Source organism: Camelina sativa, chromosome 4 (genome assembly GCF_030686135.1).
Source record: "Camelina sativa cultivar CO46 ecotype springtype chromosome 4, ASM3068613v1".
In the NCBI taxonomy this organism is placed as follows: Eukaryota; Viridiplantae; Streptophyta; class Magnoliopsida; order Brassicales; family Brassicaceae; genus Camelina; species Camelina sativa.
This window is the reverse complement of record NC_141883.1, coordinates 8,938,051-8,958,165: the sequence shown is the minus strand read 5'-3', so window position 1 is coordinate 8,958,165 and position 20,115 is coordinate 8,938,051. Positions and strand designations below refer to the sequence as shown.

At 39.7% G+C, this 20,115-nt stretch overlaps 2 non-coding genes across 2 annotated transcripts; both read left to right on the top strand.

Moving 5' to 3' along the window:
• Nucleotides 1-13,623: 13,623 nt before the first annotated feature.
• LOC147945624 (small nucleolar RNA R71) lies at nucleotides 13,624-13,730 on the top strand. The gene has a single exon (XR_015597852.1). It is a non-coding gene; the product is annotated as a small nucleolar RNA R71 (small nucleolar RNA).
• A 3,095-nt stretch (nucleotides 13,731-16,825) lies between these two features.
• Nucleotides 16,826-16,931, top strand: LOC147945623 (small nucleolar RNA R71). The gene has a single exon (XR_015597872.1). It is a non-coding gene; the product is annotated as a small nucleolar RNA R71 (small nucleolar RNA).
• The last annotated feature ends 3,184 nt before the right edge of the window (nucleotides 16,932-20,115 follow it).

Genomic DNA, 20,115 nt, shown 5'->3' with positions numbered 1-20,115 from the left:
GTTGATGTATCTGCATTTTACTTGTTTTAGATCCTCATTTGCATTCACTTTAGCATCATTTCATCCTGTGTTTGTAGCATTTGCGTCTCATTCTTGCATAAATTCACTCACTAAGTAGTTTTCCATTAGCATTGCATACATTGTTGCATATGGAGTTGTTATCAGGTTTTGGAGAGCTTTTGGGAACACGAAGCTGAGCAGAGTGCAAGGCGAAAGAGAGCTCAATCGAGCTGGGAAGACGAAGTGAAGCAGAGTAAGTCGAACCAAGGCAGAATGACCAACTGAAGCGGAATCTAGCCTAACGCATGCAGAGCAGAAGACAAGGCGGAGCGACTGACACAGGAGGCAGAGCTCGATCGAGCTGACTAAAAGAAAGGACGGTCGAGCTGTCTGAGACAAAGAAGAGCTCGATCGAGCTGAAGTGGAATGCGAAACCAAAGCTAAACAAGAGGAGAAAGCATAGCTCGATCGAGCTGTTGGAAGCAGAGGAGAGCGAGATCGTGCTAAGCATCAACCGACTTAAAAATCGTTGACTTTGACTAGGGTTTTCACAAGCTTAGTATAAATATGTCTCATTTGTTTAGACTTGAGAGGATCCTTTTGAGCTATTTTCTAGAACTTCTCTCAAGAAACAAAACGTGTTTAAGGCTTTGTAATTCGAATTCTGTTTTAATCTTTCAAGTTTTTATAATTTTACATCTCTCTTTTATGCTTTAGTTTATATAATCTTGTTAATATCTCTTTAGTCTCTCTTCATAATGTTGCTTATTGAATTTTCTGGGTTTGGGTTCTTGAGCTTCATGATTTCTGAGTAGTGTTCTTAGAGTTCTTGAGGTTGGGTGAGATCCATGAGGTTTTCTTAGTCTTTTCTAGGGTTTTGATGTTTAAATCTTTTAGATCCTTTCTGGATTAGTGTTCTTCATGCTAGCTTCTTTCTGATCATCTGAAGCTTGACCCGAGGCATTTCCACCCGAGAGGGCTTGGTGAAATGTCTGATCTAGCTAATACCGGAGATTTACGTGCCTAGCCTAAGAGATTAGTTGTCTAGGGTGTTTATTGACATTGATTGATTGGTTGTTAATGCCTGCCTTGTTATGCTTCGCTAAAGAGATTTAGGTCTGGAGGTAACTTGGCTTGAGGGTCTCTGTCACGAGAGTGGATTGACCTATTGTTGAATCGTTCGTCTAGGGATAGCTTTGTTTAAAGTTTTATCGAATCCTTGTATTAAGACTAAGTTACTTCATGGATCATTGATACCCAACCTCACGAGCTCTCTTTTATCATCTGTTTGCATCAGTTTACGCTTTGCTTGTTTCGCTTAGCTTTGCTTACTTTTGTTAGTCACTGCTTAGCTTTGTTAGTCACTGCTAACTTTTGTTAGTCACTGCTTAGCTTTGTTAGTCACTGCTTACTTTTGTTAGTCACTGCTTAGCTTTGTTAGTCACTGCTTACTTTTGTTAGTCATTGCTTAGCTTTGTTAGTCACTGCTTAGTTTTGCTATTAGTTCTCCTTTTCTTTTGTTGCTTGCTCACTTAGGTTGTTAGAAAATTAAAACTAAGGTTCACTTGACTTAGCTAGATTTGATTGCATCTTTTGTGGTTAATAGCTCACCCATTTGGTTTGACACCCTTTGTACTACAATGACAATTTAAGTGCTTAGGGAATTGAACTTCAGTAGAGAAGTAAAATCTTACTATCAATTAGGTGTTCTCTAAGCTATTCTAGATAAGACTAATACTGGAGATTATTGTGCCTAGCCTAAGAGATTAGTTGTCTACGGTGTTTTTTGACAAATAATGAACATGAATCTTAATGCATGTTTAGTATGGTTTCACCAATGAGAGTTGGGTTAGGATGTTACTAAACTTGATTTTTATTGCCATGAGAGTGGATTAGCAAGTTTATGAGGTCATTTTCTAGAGATAACTCATATTGATTAAGGTTTGTTGATCAGTTTAGGTAGTCATAGCTTGAGACCAGACCATGAATCCATCTCTAGGAGCCTACTTTGTTTATTGATTGTCTGTTATAGCATCTTGTCTTGTTTAGTTGCTTTTTGATCTGTTTAAGTTGTTGAAATTGCTTCTGTTCTTCGTTTTAAGTCACTCGACCTATCATACTGTCGAATGCTTGTTCGAGCACCATCTGGTTTGCTTGTTTTACATTCTGTTTCATTTCTGTTTTATTGTATTCATTTCTGCTTTGTTTTGTAGTTTGTTTCATAGCATTTGTCTAGTTCTTGTTTCTATTTAGTTTAGCTTCTGCTTAGTTTATCCTTGTTTATCTTACATTCTGCATTTCATTATTGTCATTAGGTTGTTAGTAAACAAAACTATTATCACATCTGGCTTGACTAGAATTAGTGTTCACATCTTAAGTGCTTGCATAATCACCCTTTATGGATTGACATCTCTTATACTGCAACATTATTAGAGAATTGAAACCTCTTGCATTCCACCTGATCATCATTGCTTATGTTTGTTTGACATTCATCATACATTCATAGGTTCATTCACACACAAAAAGGCATGTTTCACCCTTTATCGACCAAATGTTGGAAAGACTTGCTAATCACCTATACTATTGTCTCCTCGATGAGTATAGTGAATTTTTCTAAATTCCTATGCACCCCGCAGATCAGGATAAGATGACATTCACCTGTCCCTATGACACTTTTGCTTATAAGAGAATGCTTTTTGCTCTTTTTAATGCTCCTGCAACTTTTCATAGATTTTCATAGATCCATGGCATCTACCTTTTTGGATTTGATAGAAACGCTGGTGGAAGTATTCATGGATAACTTTTCTGTGTATGGCTCCTCCTTTTCTACATGTCTATCAAACCTTTGTCAAGTGCTGACAAGGTGCGAAGAGACTAATCTAGTGCTTAATTGGGAAAAGTGTCACTCCATGGTTCGAGAGGGGATAATCCTAGGCCACAAAATATCAGAGAAGGGGATTGAAGTTGACAAAACCAAAATTGAAGTTATGATTCAGCTACAACCCCTCAAGTTGGTAAAAAATGTTAGAAGTTTTGTAAAGAAGCAGAGTTTATTGTGGATAAAGACTGCTTGGAAGATTTCAACAAGATCAAAGAAGCTCTGGTTAGCGCTCCAATAGTTCAAACTCCCAACTGGACCACCCTTTTGAGATCATGTATGATGCATCATACTTTGCTGTTGGAGCCGTATTTGGACAAAAAATAGATAAAAAGCTCCATGTGATCGACAACGCTAGCAAAACAATGGATGAAGAACGAACAAGGTATGCCACAACAGAGAAGGAGCCATTAGCTGTTGTCTTTGCAGTTGAGAAGTTCAGAAGCTATCTAGTGGGATCGAAGATCTTGGTATACACCTATCATGCCGCCATTAGATACATCTACACAGAAAAGGATACCAAGGCCAGTCTTCTAAGATGGATTCTTCTGCTGCAAGAGTTCGACATAGAGATTCTGGACAAGAAGGGGATTGAGAATGGTGTGGCTAACCGTTTATCTAGGTTGAGAATTGAGGATCCCATTCTTATAGAAGATTCAATGCCAGATGAGAGATTGATGCACATTGATTTTTTGGAGGATATGAGCCACACGATAGGATACATCATTTCTCACTCGATCCCCGATTCGGTCGGACCAATATGGTTAATGGTGATCGAGTCAGTTAAGCTACCCTGGTACTCAGACTTTGTAAACTACAAGGTGTGCGAAGGAGTTCCTTGATAACATCATTATTTTACTCATATTAGCTATAATTTTAATATGCATTTAGGAAGAGTTTGATAGGATTTCAAGCATAAAAGGTCTATTATCAAGTATTTCAGGTTTCAACAAGATTTTATAGGTTTTATAGCAAAAACGACCAAAAGACAAGGAAAATACGTTTTAGGAAAGTTTCAGAGCTTTTCAGTAGGGGCCGCTTTTGAAGAGCTTTCAGACCTCAAAATATATCATGCTTGGTGTCTATGAAAAGCTAGAAGAATCATCTTTCTTCTCGAAGTGGAATCAAGTCAACCCATTCATTCATCCAGAAGTCATGCCCGATTTACCGAGACGTGTTATAAACCGACGTAAAGAGAAGCAACCAGCCGATGGGCTTTTATTCAAGGCCTGACCAGCGACCATCACCACGGCCCAGTCCAAGCCTCCTCCACGGTACAGAAGCCTCCTTCGCCGCCCCTTGTCCTGCACTTAAGAAGAGAAAACGTTTCTACCCTTACAAAACCCTAACCCTAAACAAAACCCTATAAATACTCTTAAGACCTAGGGTTTTAGGGTGTGTGATAACATCATTATTTTACTCATATTAGCTATAGTTTTCATATGCTTTTAGGAAGAGTTTTATGAGATTTCAAGTATAAAATGTCTATTATCAAATATTTCAGGTTTCAATAAGTTTTTACAGGTTTTATAACAATTTGGACCAAAAGACAGGGAAAATACGTTTTAGGAAAGTTTCAGAACTTTACAGTACGGGCAACTTTTGTAGAGCTTCCAAAAATCAAAATATATCATGCTTGGTGTCTGTGGAAAGCTGGAAGAGTCATATTGGTCCTCGAAGTGGAATCAAGTCAATCCATTCATTCCCCGGAAAATTATGCCCATTTTACCGGGACGTGTTATAAACCAACGTGAAGAGAAGCAACCAGCCGATGGGCTTTTATTCAAGGCCTGATCAGCGACCATCACCACGGCCCAGTCCAAGACTCCTACATGGTCCAGAAGTCTCCTTCGCCGCCCCTTGTCCTGCACTTAAGAAGAGAAGACGTTTCTACCCTTACATAACCCTAACCCTAAACAAAACCCTATAAATACTCTTAAGACCTATGGTTTAGGGTGTGCTTCCTTTGTGCCTCTAAGTTCTTCACCCACGCCACCAGCACCCGACCTAGAGACGACCAGAGACTCCTCTACCGCCGTCGAAGCTCGTCCTCTCTCACCTCCTCTTAGAAGCCATCGCCGAAGACACCAAATCTCTACTCTTCCTTATTTATTTCATACTTACATTGCTTTTGGGATCAAGTTACTTTTGTGACAAATAGAGAAGTTTTATTTGAACCCCTTTTTGTTTTTTGATTCACTTTTGATGCTATACTTTATAATATCAATGACGTTTCTTTGCATCATGAGCGAGTAGTTTTATTTGTTGGGTTCTATGGGGTGATTCAAGGGGAATTCATGGTTCGCTTCAATTAGGTTGTTAGATCTTATTTTCGGTTTTATTATAGAGTTCTTTTGGGACATCTTTATCTTAATGCATGTGCTTGGATTGATCACCAAGTGCTGATTTAGAGAACGGGAGCGTTAACCGCGTTATCCTACTTCTCCGAACTAGTGTTATACCGAAACCTTGCTCGTAACCGGCGTAAGTTGAGTTGCGAAGTTTGGTGAATGTATCGAACTTGTTTAACTAGCTGGTTGACATGCACCGTTGCCTGCGAAAGTAACAGAGTGTGAAGACTTTAGACTTTCATTCTATGAGAATAGCTTGTTAGTTCATTAGTGTTTCGTAGTTGAGAACCTAGACCGAAAATTAGTATTTACTTGTTGGATCTTACACTTAATATTATTTAGAACCATGAAAACCCTGAGATGACTCCCAAAACGCCCAACGCCTTAGTCTTATAGTTTTAAACCGCTTTTATTTACTTTTATTTTCTTGCAATAGTTATTAGGAAAACCAAAACCCCAATCTCTTCTTTAGTCTTAGCCATAGTTCTTTCTCTTATAATTCAATTTGTGTTTGCTATTACTCTCTGTGGGATCGATCCTAAAATACTACACTGATTAACTGTGCACTTTCAGTCGTTGTGTAGTCTTTTCAGGTAAAATATTTGAAGTGAAATTCTACACACATCAAAGCTTTTTGGCGCCGTTTCCGGGGAGTAACTAGCTGCCCATTGAATTTGATAAGAACTTTCGTCTAAGATACTTTGAATTTTTCTTTTGAATTTTTCAATTTTAGTTTTAATTTTCTTATTTATCGATAACCTCTATTTTCCCTTTTAGTTTATGTTTTTGGATTTTGTAGTGCATGACTAGGAGTCAACCCTCTGGAACCGTATCTTCAATTCAAGACATTGATTGACTAGAACGTGAAATTAGGAAACTTCGAAGACAACAACTCATGGCCGAAGAAAGGAACCAGGACCAAGGTCTCCCTAACCTCGACCAACCGCTGATACCTCCTGCCCTCAACGAGCAAGGAGAACCGATTCTTGCACAAGGTGGCAACCCCAACGTTGTAGCCGCTGATCCGCAACTCGACCCTGAAGTTGGCTGAGTCAACCTACTGATGTTCACATATTTTACCCTGTTTTTCCCTTAATATATTCACATCTTTTGCATCCTTTGCTATCCTTTTTGACCATTATTGCATAGTTTTAGGATTGTTCTTGCATTAGAGTGTAGTTGCATTGCATTTGCATTTTTTCTTGCATAAACAGGTGATTTTGGAGTCTAAGGAGCATGGAAGCAATGCTGAGGAGAAGTGAAGCAATCATGAGGAGAAAGCAAAGGAGTTAAGACTGGAGAACCAAGGTCCGGAGTCCCACTCGACTGCCCACTCGACCAGACACTCGACCGTGTGATGAGAGTGACTCGACTGAGTGGAAGGAGCACAAGAAAACCCAACTCGACCGGTCACTCGACCGAGCACCGGGTCGAGTCGGCCGAGCCGCCTGGCTATTTTGTCTTTTAGCATTTAGTGACAAACACCCTCTATAATTGGCTTAACTTAGACAAGACAAAATAGCCAGGCGACTCGGCCAACTCGACCCGGTGCTCGGTCGAGTGACCGGTCGAGTTGGGTTTTCTTGTGCTCCTTCCACTCGGTCGAGTCACTCTTATCACACGGTCGAGTGTCTGGTCGAGTGGGCAGTCGAGTGGGACTCCGGACCTTGGTTCTACAGCCTTAACTCCTTTGCTTTCTCCTCATGATTGCTTCACTTCTCCTCAGCATTGCTTCCATGCTCCTTAGGCTCCAAAATCACCTGTTTATGCAAGAAAAGATGCAAATGCAATGCAACTACACTCTAATGCAAGAACAATCCTAAAACTATGCAATAATGGTCAAAAAGGATAGCAAATGATGTGAATATATTAAGGGAAAACAGGGTAAAATATATGAACATCAATACCCCCAAACTTAGTCTTTGCTTTCCCTCAATCAAATAAACAAGACATAAGAAGGTAGGTCAGGGTTGAAAGTAGGATCTCAGCTCCTAAAGCTTGCAAATAAACCAGCTAGAATCAATGTCCAAGTGATTAGTACTATGATGCAAGTTGAATGAGCTGTACTTAAAGACCTTAGACAAACCTATCACAACCTTTACTGAATTGAGACTTAGATGTTCACATGCATTCAAATCAACCATTTCCTTTAACATTCATTTAATCAAGAACATGGATCAATCTTATGCAATGTTTTAAACTCATTTGCTTGGAAATAAAGGTTTAGAGACAATGATGGTCTCTGTTTAGAGTGGGGCTTATAAATATCAAGGTTCTCTCATAAAAAATGGATTGAGCTTTAGAAGAATGCTAAAGGTAAGAACACTTATACACATACAAGAACAAAACCTTGTCTACCCAAAAGTAACCCAAGTGTTTGATCCTATCATTCTAAACCCAAATGATCCTAGTTCTACCCTCTATCTTCTTCTCTTCTCAAATACCCTTTTCTCTTTTGTTTTCAAGCCTTAGGAGAGGTTTCTTATTTGATCTTTCTAGTGGAATGAGAGATTCTTACTTATTTGCTATGATTCTCTTTTCTTCTTATTCTTAAGACATAAAAGCATTTTGCTATACTCTTCTTTTTCTTTCTTTCTTTTCTTTGACTGAAACCATCTTTAAACAATATCATACTTCACATTCTTTCACTAGACTTTGATTTTACTTAAACACATTCCCCCCCTAAAGACTCTAACCTTTTCTTTCTCTTTTTTCTCTTTTCTTTTCTTTCTTTTTCAAACAACCAAATCACAAACCCAATAATGAAATCACCTAGTCCTATCTAGTTTGGAAAATGCAAACTAGAACTACACAAGGCATTATTCTTGTCAGTTCAAACCTAACACTTTCTACCAAGCTCAATCCCAAAATATGCCTTACACACTCAAGAATAAACATGGCTTGAAAGAAGGGTTGGTTAAGGGTATTGGAAACTGATTTTAATGATTCAATCAGGTACTTGGATCAACATGAGTGGTAAAAAGGAGAAAGATGATCCAAATATGTATATGGTATCCATGAGTTTAAAGCAATGCACAAACTGATAATTACAAGTCAATATTAGGTTCATATAAATAGGAAATAACATCAAATCACAACATGCTTCAATTTAAACCAAATGCAATACAAGAATTCAAGGCTTGGTTCAATCTTATGCTTCTAACTACTCAATTAGCATCAAAGTACTATTAACTTGGGCATTGATCCTAGTTTAGTGAATTAAACAAGCTAACAAGGCAAAACTCATCATAGATCCCTAATGCAAATAATTAACAGTCCTACATGAAACATGCTAAACAAGATGCTATTATGCAATGCAAACTACATGAACACTCTTTTAATAAAGATTTTTGCAAAAAATTTCAAATTTTTAGGGGTTTTCTATGCCTTAGATGTTATGCAAATACTAACATGATGATGCTAAAAATTTGAAATAAGAAAACAAAAAACAACATCAAATGCTATCTCAAACCCTCCCCCGAACTTAAATCACACAGTCCTCTGTGTGGAAGAAATTTGTTAGAGGATTCAAGACTAAAAACAAAACACAACATCAAATGCAATGATATTTACAAGGAAGGTGATAGTGGTACCTCATGGATTCTGGAAGAAGCTGTCCACATCCTCATTCATGCTCTCATAAGTGTAGTTGAGGTCTGGTTGGTGACTTTGAGGGGGATATGGAGGCTACTCGACGATGGGAATCGACTGGCACTCGGTCGAGTGCATGGTTGAGTGGGGGGGGGGGGGGTCGAGTTGAACTGCGATTCCCAAAATTTTGACCTTGCTGCTGGTAGAACTGCTGCAGGAGTGCTGGATCCATGAAGTACTGAGGTGGGATGGGTGGGTAACTTGGATAGCCTGGAAATGCTACTGGAACTGGGAAGCCATGAGAAGTTCCGGGTTGGGACTCGGTCGAGTGCATCTGGGGTGCTCGGTCGAGTGGGTGCTCGAGTGAACCGGTCGAGTGCCTCGCAAATGGTTGTTCTTGGCTACTTGCACTTCTCTTCCTCTGAATTGGCTCGTACATTGAAGCTCTAGCTGGTTCCACAGGGTTCTCAGCTCTTGAAAGTGCTCTAGTTGAGCTATACCTCCTCAAAGGGCTAGATGGTGTTGGTGAAGAATTCCCACTCTTCAACTCAGCAATCTCCTTTTTTAAATCCTTGATTGACTTGGCCATATTGTCCACCTTCTTCTTTAGCTTCTCAAATTTCTTCCCATGCCATTTGTTCCACTTTTGTAGGAGTGTCAACCTCTTGCTAGTTTCTCTCACTCCTCTACTATCTCTTGGGTTAGGTTCATAATCCTCAAAGTAAAACTGCTCCTCCCCATCAGTCATTTGTACATCTCCAGCTTCATCAACTCTAACTTGAGTTGTCCCATCAAAGAAGTGCTCCTCAGCTGGCCAAAAGTCAATGTTTTGTCCTCCTTGTATGGTGGTGAGCTGTTGATTGGGTAGGAAAAGTTGTCTTTTCCCAATTGTTGGAAGCTCAAAGTTGAAAATGTGATTTCCTTGATGCATCTCCATAGCTAGTATGAGAGTGGAGGTGAGGTAGTTTGCATCTATCCATCTTGGCAAGACCTTCTCTCCTCTAAGTGGGACCTTAGCAGCTTGTAGTATTGGAGTAATGATGCCTCCAATGGTTAGGACCCCTCTTGAACCTTTGTTTTGTAGCTTGCCTACCCAACTTCTCAAGTATATCATGTGGTCAATGAGCACCATTGCAAGATCAGTGCCTTCTTTGCTCCCAAGGATGATGCTTCCATCCCTTGCTTCAAGAATGATGCTATTAAGTGTCACATCAATCATCTTCAGCTCACCTTCATTCAAGTTTCCAGTTTCCTTCCTAGCAAAGAAAGTGTTTGCTAAGGCCTTGTGGAAGTACCTTAGGACTGGACTCCTTATCTTGGAACTCTTGGTATTTGAAGATGAATAAGTGACATTATCACCAATGGTCTCCCAAATGGCATAGAGCTCTTCTCTTGGTATCTCCATGCTCCTCTCACTACCAACTTCAAAGCCCAAGATGTTAGCTATCTTCTTCAATGAAAGCTCATACTTCTTCCCCTTGATAGTGAAAGCAACATGACCAGGTCCAAACTCCTTGTGCTTCCTTGAATAGCAATGCATCTTGACTGTGGCTAGAAACTCACAGCTTTCTTCTTTATACCCCTCCATGCAAAGCCCCATAAACTTGGTTAGGCTGCACTTCTCAAAGAGATATTCTACATCTTCATCAATGCCAAGATTTTCCATGGTTTCCTTGTGAGGGTATCTAGTCCCCAAGAACTGCATCCTCAAGAAGGCTTCATAAAGCTGCCTCTTAGTCAAACCACAAGATTCTGCTTCACCATCATCTTCTCCCTCTTCTTCTTCATCTTCTTCTTCACTCTCACTTTCAACCTCCTCTTGTTCAACTGCTGGCCTCTTCCCCTTAGACTTGTGTCTCCTTATGTGCTCCCTAAGAGGTAAATCCATCTCCTCTTCACTCTCAGTTCGCTCAGGGTCCTCCTCAGCTGACTGGTTTCTGACATTCGGTGCTTCACTCGACCGCCTACTCGGACCACCACTCGGTCGAGTGCCTGCTCGAGTGGTTGGTCGAGTGGTTCTTCCAGCTTCTCCTCCTGAAACAAGGCGAGCATCACGAAGATCCAGGGAGCTTTCAGCCGTTTGTTGAGACTTCCTAGTAATTTTTGAAGACATTTTCGAATATAACTGAAAGAAATAGACTCAAAGCTTAAAGTTAATAGGTTAGTGACCCAAAAACTAAAAGAGCTAAGCTTGAGCAAAAAGATGAACTTTGAGAGAGATTTTAAACTTGATTTGAACTTGTTTAAGCAATGAGAGAGTGTGAGAGATACATGATCGAATCAAGCTCTATTTAAAGAAGCTAAGGGGACAAGGAGACAAGGGTGGAGCGTCCATACCATTCAAATTTGAAATGGGAATCTTTGACCTGCTTTTTGCTGCCACTCGACCCCACACTTGACTGCAAGTGGTCGAGCTCTTTGACTAAATTTTGAAATTTCAAAATTTTGCTTCTTTGTCTCCCTCCACTCGATCTTTAAAGTGAAATGGGAATCGAGTGGGCCTTGGTTGCTTGTCAGCTCGGTCGAGTACCTCTCATGGGCTGGTCGAGTGGGCTTGCGAGCCTACTTCCCCAAGTCCAAATCTCTCCATACCCATCTACACTTTCTTTGAAAAGCCTGCCCAACACAAACATAAAAGAAAACAAATCAAAATTACAAGGAAAATAAAACATATGTACAATGATACCTTAGGGACTTCCTCCCTAGTGAGCTTGTTTAGAGTCACTAAGCTTGACTTTTGATTCCTTTTCAGGCTTGATTTAGATACCAAGGAGGTGATGAAATCCTCCCTGGCACCTCTTGATCACTGAGAAGTCGATTCTTGATCACTTCACCCTTAACACACAAACCATATTTCTTCTTAATTTTGAGCCTTGGTCTTGCCTTCCTCAAAGACCTCTTGTTTAGCTTGACTTGGAGATGCTTCACCAATTCAGTCAGCTTTTGAACTGAACCCTTGAGCTTTTCCATTGATTCCTCTTGTAAAGAGAGCTTAGCCCTTGGAGTTGCCACTTCACTTAAAACTTCATGACCTCCTTTGTCCTTGATAGTGAAAGGTTGATCATCAATGGTGGGTAGGTTGGTTGGGTTATAGATGTTAAACTTCATGGTTATCCCCTCAGCAATGTTCAAGGTCACAAGACCTTCCTTAACATCTATAACATCTCCAACAGTGGCTAAGAATGGCCTCCCTAGAATGATAGGATCTTCAGGCTCCTTATCCATCTCTAGAACCACAAAATCTGTATGAATTCTTGCCTTTCCTATCTTGACTGGAATGTTTTCCAGCTTACCAACTACATCCTTGTTTGACCCATCAGCTAGGCATATGTGAAGGTTGGTGGACTTGAAGTCAGTGTGCCCAAGCTTTTGTGCTATAGAGTAGGGCATCACACGGATAGATGCTCCCAAGTCACATAAACACTGGTTGTAGTGAAGATAGCTAAGTGAGCAAGGTAGATAGAATGGACCTGGATCCTCAAGTTTAATTGGGATGATAACCCCTCCAAGGTCCTCAAGATCCTTCTCATCCTGAGCATGAGCCTTCTTCTTTGACAATTCAAGCAAAAAGTCCTTATAGAGAGGATATGGATCATACTGTTCCAAGGCAGGTCCTCTCTCTTCTTCTTGGTAAGCAAGGATAACCTCTTTTATGGCCATCACTTCCTTTTTCTCAATCACAACTTCTTCCTTCAAAGCTTTCACTTCCTCTTGGTGCAAAGCCATCATTTCTTTTTTCTCAATGATCTCCCTTAGTTCCTTAAGCTTTTGTGCCTTGAAACGCCTTGGGAATGGTAGTGGAGGCTTGTAAGGAGGAGGAATGAACTTAATGGGCTTATCAGCTTCGGAGACTTCAGTGGTGGGTCGAGTTCACTGCCGGATTTAGTTTGCTTTGCAAATACTTCACTCTGGGCTTCAACAAATGATGAATCCTCCCGAGCTTGGACTTCACTATCCTCAGTGACTTCTTCTTCATAGACATGAATGGCTTTGGCTGTGAACTCCCTTGGATTTTGAACAGCTTTTCCAGGGAGTTGGGTGGGTTTTGGAGCTGAAGTAGATGCTATATTGCTCTCCATATACTTCACTCTAGAGTTAAGACCTTCAAACTTCATGTTGAGATCATTATACTGGGATGTTAACCGCTGATTCAACTCAGCAAATTGTTTAGCCTCCTCAAGCTTTTAATTGGCTTGCCCAACCAACAATTGTTGCATCATAGCTCTTAAGTCTTGTTCCTGGCCTTGGTTAGTCTGAAATCCTGGTGGGGGACACAATTGGGGCTGGAACACCTATTGTTGCTGCTTGGGTATATAGTTTTGTTGCTGTTGAGGTTGTTGAGGCTGTTGAGGAGGGTAGAATTGATCTTGTGGGTTAGCCACATTGTTACTCCTATAAGAGAGATTGTTATTCTTGAATCCTCCTTGGTTGTAACCTTTGATTCCTCCCTGGTTTTGTATGTAGCACAACTCAGCAAACTCCCTATCTCCTTCTTGGACTGGAGCTTCTTCTTCACCAATGAACTGGATGGTCTTTGATTGGCTTAGGAGAATCTTTTCAAGCTTCTCATTGACCATCTTTAAATTCTGCTTGTATTTGTCCTCTTGATCAGTGGAGGTGATCCTTATGGTTCTATCATAATCTTCATTATAATTACCATCTGATTGAGCAAGATTCTCTACCAACTCCCAGCCTTCTTCCATATTCTTGTTGAGAAAGTTTCCATTGGAGGCTGTATCAAGTAGCATTCTAATCTTGGGTAGAACTCCTCTGTACAAAGTGCTGAGCAAAAACTCAATGCTGAATCCATGGTGGGGACACTGAGTTTAGAATCCTTTAAATCTCTCCCATGCCTCACAAAAACTTTCATTATTTCTCTATGCAAAACCTGAGATTTCATCCCTCAACCTAGTAGTCCTTGCATTGGAGAAGAACTTGGCCAGAAAAGCTTTCTTGCATGCATCCCATGTGGTTATTACTCCAGTAGGAAGAGTCTTCTCCCAGAGATGAGCTTTGTCTCCAAGGGAAAATGGGAATAGCCTTAACTTGAAGCCATCTTCACTCACTCCATTGATTTTTGTGAGTTCACATATCCTGTCAAACTCATCAAGGTGATCTAGAGGATCTTCCATTGGCAACCCATGAAATTTGTTGGCTTGTATCATGGAGATTAATCCACTCTTGATTTCATAATTATTATTGGCAATTGTAGGAGGCACAATACCAGCTCTTTGGTTGTGTGTGTTAGGTGCATCCCCAGCACCAATATTCCTTGCCCTTGGAGCTTGTTGATCTTGTTGCTCCATTAGCACTTGTTGTTCTTGTTCCTGATTGATTCTTGTTCTCTGCTGTCTCAGGTCCCTTGGTGGTCGGTTGATGGGATCAAGGAGTCTCTGAAGATTGTGATGACCCTTGGATCTTGTTTGCATCAACAGACTCGAGTACAGACTCGGACAGGCACTCGGTCGAGCACAGGCTCGAGTGGATGGTCGAGTCGACTGGGAGGTGAGATCTATTTGTATCTGGCTTCTGACTCTATCACAAACTCGAGCACTCACTCGGTCGAGTGGCGGTCGAGTTAAAAGTCGAGTTGGTACCTGAAACTCAATCACAAACAAACAGTAGAAGATCGAGATCAGTAGCGAACAAGGGGATAAAGGAACTTAATCTTAGACTAATATAGACCCTAATTGTCACAAATAAACACTCAAATGGGCAACAACGCCAAATTGAAACTGGTATCTTTCTTGTGTGTGTGTGAAATGGAATGTGAATGAATGATATGATGATGAACAATGGTGAAAGCAAGGTGTTTCCCCTTATGTAATTGTAGTATAAGAGGTATCAATCCTAAATGAGTGAATGCAAGCAATCAGGGTGTACAATACTTGTCTAAGTTAAGGAAATTATAGAGGGTGTTTGTCACTAACAACCTATTACAGAATGCAAAATGCAGAATGTAAAAGCTGAATGGACAAGATACTAAATGTAATGGAACATAGTGATTATGACAGTAATGAAACTAGAACAGATATCAAAGTATAGTAATGCAGGTAATAAACTAATGCAAGGAAAGTAATGAACAGGAAACTAAATAAATGCAACAGAAATGCAACTAGAATGAAACAAGAAACAAGACAGGAAAGACACAAATCATAAACAAGAGTTCTGGGAATGAACTCGAGCAAGCACTCGATCGAGTGTAGATCGAGTGCAGGGCCGAGCTGGACAAAAACGTAAAACATAGCAATGGAGACAAAACATAGCAAGACAAAAGTAAATCAAACAACGATCAAACAACATGATTTAGACTAAGAAATCAATAGACAAGGAAGGTCTTAGGGATGGATTCATGGGCTGAACTTAGATTGTGGTTATCTAACTTGATCAACAAACCTCAATCAACATAAGCTAATCTCTAGACAATAATCTCTAAGAACATGTTAATCCACTCTCATGGCAAAAACAATCAAGCTAATATATTTCTAGACTTGTTCTCACAAAGTAAAGAATCTATACAAGCAAGCATTAAACATTATGTCAAGAATCAAACAAGACTTCTAATCTCTTAGCAGTCAAGCATTAAAGATTGTATTGGTCAATGCTAAAAGAGTTGTGTCTGCTAATAATACTCAGACCTTCCCTTGCTTTCTTTGGAGAGGAACTTTTGGCTTTACCATGGAGTTGATTGATTTGCCCACTTATCTCCTCATCCATAGTTGTTAATTCCCTCACTGAATCATGTAGAAAGTTGACAGTTTGAAGCTCAGACAAACCATCAAAGGAAGGATTTCTTGGCTCTTGTTGTTGGTGAAGCTTGGGGATGAAGTCTGGGCATTTTGGGTGACTTGGTACCACTCGGTCGAGTGACTTAAGGTGCTCGGTCGAGTGGTAGGTCGAGTGGAAGGCCGAGTGACCTAAAATCTCTGTTTCTACCCCATTCACACCCTTAAAGATTTCAGATTCAGTTTCATGACCTTTTTCTTCAATCATGAAGGTTTGCCCATCAATAGTTGGCTTCTTCTGCTCAAACTCTTTAATTTGTGGCTTATCCTTCATTTCAACATCTTCTAATAAAGGTTCATGACTCAAGACCATCATTTCTTGCTGATCAATAGAAGCCTTGTACTTTTTCAGCATTTGCTCTTTAAACCGTTCTGGAAATGGCAAAGGTGGCTGATAGGGAGGAGGAATGAACCAAACCGGCTTGCTAAATTTTTGAGCGATGACTCGATCAGGCACTCTACCAGGCACTCGACCGTGTGCATGGTCGAGTGTATGGTCGAATGGTGTCTCAAGCTCGGTTCTCTTCTCATTCTGCACCTCTGGTTGAAGAAAATCCTCCCCAACTTGGTTGCAATTGTCCTCAGTGCGCTTTGAAGGTAGTTATTTGAGAGAGATGTCTTGGGCAGTGGCAAACTCCTTTAGATTGTCAATTGTGGTCCCATTGAGTTAACTAGAAGAAGAAGATTCATTCTTCCTCTCTAGTAGAAGCATTCTGCAAGTTAAGGCTTCAATCCTGGTATTAAGGTCACTGTATGTGAATTCCACCTTGTTATTCATATCTGTGAGCTTCTTACTTGTTTCCATAGCTCCATTAGCTTGACCTTGTAGGAGTTGCTGAAGCATACTCTTCATCTCATGATCTTGAGCAGGAGCTGGCTGGGGTTGTTGTGGAGGGTAAACTGGGACCATAAACTGCTCAGCTTCACAAAGAACATGTACTTGCTTCTGCTGGGTTAGAAAGAGGTTATCTAGCTTCTCAAGCTTCTCCTTTAAAGCTTGTAGTTCCTTTATATGCTCTTCCTCAGAATCAATACCTCCCCTTAAGCTGCTATCATATTCCTCACTATAATCTCCATTAGACTGAGCAAAGTTCTCTATTAATTCCAAACCTCCAGCTACATCTCTATTCATGAAGCTTCCATTGGAGGCTGTGTCTAGGAGCATCTTGATATTGGGAAGAACACCTCTATACAAAGTACACAACTAATATTCACTGCTGAATCCATGATGTGGGTATTGTGTTTGATATCCTTTGAACCTCTCCCATGCCTCACAAAAGGTCTCATTGTTCTTTTGGAGAAATCCTGAAATTTTATTCCTCAAATATGTTGTCCTTGAGCTAGTGAAGAACTTTGCAAGGAATACCTTCTTACAATCAATCCAAGAGGTGATTTTTCCAGGAGGTAGAGTCTTCTCCCACTGATGGGCTTTATCTCCTAGAGAAAAAGGGAACAATCTCAGCTTCAAGGCATCCTCACTAACTCCAATTATATTGGTGAGGCTACAGAGCCTATCAAACTGATCAAGGTGTGCAAGTGGGTCCTCAGTAGGCAGTCCATGAAATTTGATGCTTTGAACCCTTGAGATAAGACTACTCTTGATTGTGAAGGTTGTGTTATGGACAGCAGGAGGCACTATCCCAAATCTCTGAGTATGAGTTGTGGGAGCATCACTATCACCAATCTTCCTTCTCCTTTGAGGTTCAGTCTGATCATGTGAGAGTTCCATTGCCACCTCTTTTTCTTTGATTTTGAGACTCTGAACAGGTGCTCGACCAGGTGCTCGAACAAGCACTCGACCGTTTGCTTTGAGGTACTCGACCGAGTGCCTAGACGAGTGGTACCTGAGAATCAAAATAGAACACCATAACAAGAAAGAGGTCAGTAATACAATAAAAAGTAACATAGCTTAATCTTGAAACAATGAAATCTCGACTGGAACATATAAACACCCTAATGGCAACAGCGCCAATTGAAACAAGAACTTTTTCAAGTATCTACTTATGAATGAATGAATGATGCAATCAAACAAACAAACATAAGTATGAATGATCAGAATGTAATGCAAGGTGTTTCAATTCCCTTATGATGTTGTAGCATAAAGGATGTCAATCCATAAAGAGTGTGATATGTAAGCAATCAAGATGTGATCAATGCATTCAAGTTAAGCCAAATATCAAGTTGGTTTGTTTCTAATAACCTAATGACAATAATGAAATGCAATGAACTAAGGCAACTTAAGACAATACTAATGCTGAATTAAACTATAGAACAAGTGCAATAAACAAGACTAAGAAGAATTAACTAATAAGCAGAAGAAAACATGAACAGAACAATGCATAAGCAAGAAAGTAAAATGGAGCTCGACTTAGCACTCGGTCGAGTGCATGGTCGAGTGGGAGGTCGAGTTGACAAGCGAATGAATGGAAACAAAGCAAATAATGAAAACAGAGCAAACAACAAGCAATTAACAATACTTAAACAGGGAAATCAATAAACAAAGAAAGTCCTAAGGATGGATTCATGGGATGGACTCAAGCTATGACTATCTAAATTGGTCAATAAACCTCAATCAACAATGAGCTATCTCTAGACAATGATCTTCTAATACATGGTAATCCATTCTCATGACAATAACAATCAAGCCAAGATACTTCTTAGACCTAGTTCTCACTAGCTATTACATATCAAAGCAGACATTAAAACCCAGATCATCAATGTCAAAAATCACTTTAAACATCTAATCTCTTAGCATGCTTCATGATAATCTCTAGCATTAGCCTTATCTAACAACTTAGACATTGGTGTGATGCTAAGAAGCTTAAGATCTATCCTTACCCTCTCAGTATAAGAATAGCATAGAGCATATCTAATCTAGAAGAGATATATAACAATCAAGCTTGACTAATCTAAACAACCATAACCTTTACCCAGCCTAATCCATCCCTAAGATCCTAAGCCACTAATAAGATCTAAAAATCATCATGAAGAACACAAACCCAGAAATTAATGAAACTATCATGATTAGAAAGATGAGATAAAGATGAACAATATTGAACAAAGAAGTGAAAGCAAATATTCAACAGATTCAAAGTTATGAAGGTTACAAATCTATGAAAATATAGAGAAAAGATAAGAGATGATGCAATAAAGTAAAAGAAGCTAAAAATGGCAAAAACTAGGTTATGAGGTGTCTACATGGTCTCCAGGGTCTCTCTCTTTTCGGCCATAAGTGCCAGTACACATATATATAGTAAAGAGAGAGAAGCCCTAGTTAGCTAGAGGACAAAACAGAGAGTCGGCGGTCAGCTCGACCATGTGCTCGGTCGAGTGCATGGTCGAGTGGTTGGTCCGTCAAGTAGATTCAGTAAAATCCGTATAACTCCGGAACAACACCTCCGATTGACTTCAAACCACCGGAATTAGAAACATAACTCAATTTCCTACAACTCTCATGAAGGATGCGGAAGTGGAATCGCAACGGAAGATCTTCATTCGGATCGATCTTTGAGGAGATCGATATGCATCCGACCGAGTACCCGACCGTGTGCATGCTCGAGTGATGTGGTCGAGTGGACTTCCGAACCTTCCTGATATTCCCTATCCTCTTGTTTAGCTCCAGAAATAACAGCAAGTCCTTCCTTACCCTTTTAGAGCTCCATAATACCTAATAATACTCCAAATGCACAAATGTATGCAATGCATGCTTCTAAACATCCTAAATGCATATTTGGACAGAAATGATGATAAAAACTAAGGAATCACTTCTATATGATGCAAAACATGAACTAAACAAGGCCTTGAATATGGTAAAATATAGTGACATCAACAAGGGTTTGAGATAGCATTTGATGTTGTGTTTTGTTTTCTTATTACAAATTTTTAGCATCATCATGTTAGTATTTGCATAACATCTAAGGCATAGAAAACCCCTAAAAATTTGAAAATTTTTGCAAAAATCTTTATAAAAAGAGTGTTCATGTAGTTTGCATTGCATAATAGCATCTTGTTTAGCATGTTTCATGTAGGACTGTTAATTATTTGCATTAGGGATCGATGATGAGTTTTGCCTTGCTAGCTTGTTTAGTTCACCAAACTAGGATCAATGCCCAAGTTAATAGTACTTTGATGCTAGTTGAGTAGTTAGAAGCATAAGATTGAACCAAGCCTTGAATTCCTGCATTGCATTTGGTCTAAATTGAAGCATGTTGTGATTTGATGCCATTACCTATTTATATGAACCTAATATTGACTTGTAATTATCAGTTTGTGCATTGCTTTAAACTCATGGATACCATATAAATATTTGGATCATCTTTCTCCTTTTTACCACTCTTAAAGATGGTTTCAGTCAAAGAAAAGAAAGAAAGAAAAACAAGAGTATAGCAAAATGCTTTTATGTCTTAAGAATAAGAAGAAAAGAGAACCATAGCAAATAAGTAAGAATCTCCCATTGCAATAGAAAGATCAAATAAGAAACCTCTCCTAAGACTTGAAAACAAAAGAGAAA